Source organism: Echinops telfairi, unplaced genomic scaffold (genome assembly GCF_000313985.2).
Source record: "Echinops telfairi isolate 266 unplaced genomic scaffold, ASM31398v2 ScPeMD7_7473;HRSCAF=8511, whole genome shotgun sequence".
In the NCBI taxonomy this organism is placed as follows: Eukaryota; Metazoa; Chordata; class Mammalia; order Afrosoricida; family Tenrecidae; genus Echinops; species Echinops telfairi.
The window spans coordinates 8,759,003-8,760,548 of NW_022111377.1; positions in this window are offsets into that span (position 1 = coordinate 8,759,003).

The window sequence follows — 1,546 nt, forward strand, 5'->3', positions numbered from 1 at the left end:
TGTACTATTTTACAGTTCGACCAGCTGTGTATTATGAGGGCTCCAAATTTCCCATACCCTGGCTAGTATTTGTTATTTTTCTGTTATATATATCTTAACTTTTCTGTGAACGCTGGAATGAGAAGATATGTCGTTGTTTGATTTGCAGCTCTATAAAGGCTAATGACCACAAGCGTGTCTTCATGCGTTTGTTGGCTCCCTGAATGTCTTCTTTTGTTCTTGTCCTCTGCTCCTTTAACAAATGGATTCTTTGTCCTTTTGTTGTTGAGATGTTCAAGGTCTTGTTGAGATGTTCAGGGTCTCTATTGATTTTTGAGATTAGTCTCTTATTCAATATGTAATTGTCAATCCCTTCCCCCCCCCCACACACACACACCTGTAAGTTCTCTTGTTACTCTTGGAAAAATCTTTTGATATGCACAGATGTCTAATCTCCAGGAGGTCCCAATCAGCTAGTTTGCATTCTGCTGTTTGTGCACTTTCAGTTATGTTTGACAGTGATGGCTTAATTTTCCAAATTCCCTTATCTTCATTAAAATGGATAAATATATGTCCAATGACAAGTTTTTTGAAGGAAATAACACAAGGGAATAAGCCTCAAGCCTTTTGTTGAATGTTTGCAGACAGAAAAGAGAACTTTTGAGTTTCCATTTAAGAATCACCACCACATCAGGCTTGGGATAAAGAAGAGGTTTCTTTGACTCCCATAAAGAGTTACAGTCTCTGGAGCAACAAGTGATCCAAAATTAGTGGCAAGGAGGGTGTGAGAGGCCTGGTAGGGATTCAGCAAGGGCAATGTTATGAGAGAAATTACTGAAACCCAAATGAAGGCTGAACATGATAGTGGGACAAGAGGAAAGTCAAAGGAAATAGAGGAAAGAATTAGGAGGCAAAGGGCATTTATAGAGGTCTAAATACAGGCATGTACATATGTAAATATATTCATATAGGATGGTGGGGAAATAGGTCTACGCGCCTATATTCATAGGTTTAGTATTAAGGCAGCAGATGGACATTGGACCTCCACTCAAGTACTTGCTCAATGCAAGAACACTTTGTTCTATCAAATTTGCATTCCATGATGCTCACCTTCCTGACTCGATCTCTGAAGATAATGTGTGCATCAGGAAATGTGGTAAAGACAGCTGATGGTGCCTGGCTGTCAAAAGATAAAGTGTCTGGGGTCTTAAAATCTTGCAGATAAACAAGCAGCCATCTAGCTCAGAAGCAACGAAGCCCACATGGAAGAAGCACACCAGCCTGTGTGTCCATGAGGTGTAGAAGGGATCAGGTATCAGCCATCAAAGAATAAAAAATCATATCATTGTAAATGAGGGGGAATACAGAGTGGAGACCCAAAACCCTTACAGAAGGGTTGCGAGAAGGAGATGAGCCAGTCAGGGTAGAGTATAGCAATGATGAAACATACAACTTTCCTCTAGTTCTTAAATGCTTCCTCCCCCCACTATCATGATTCCAATTCTACCTTATAAATCCGGCTAGACTAGAGGTATGTACACTGGTACAGATAGGAACTGGAAACACA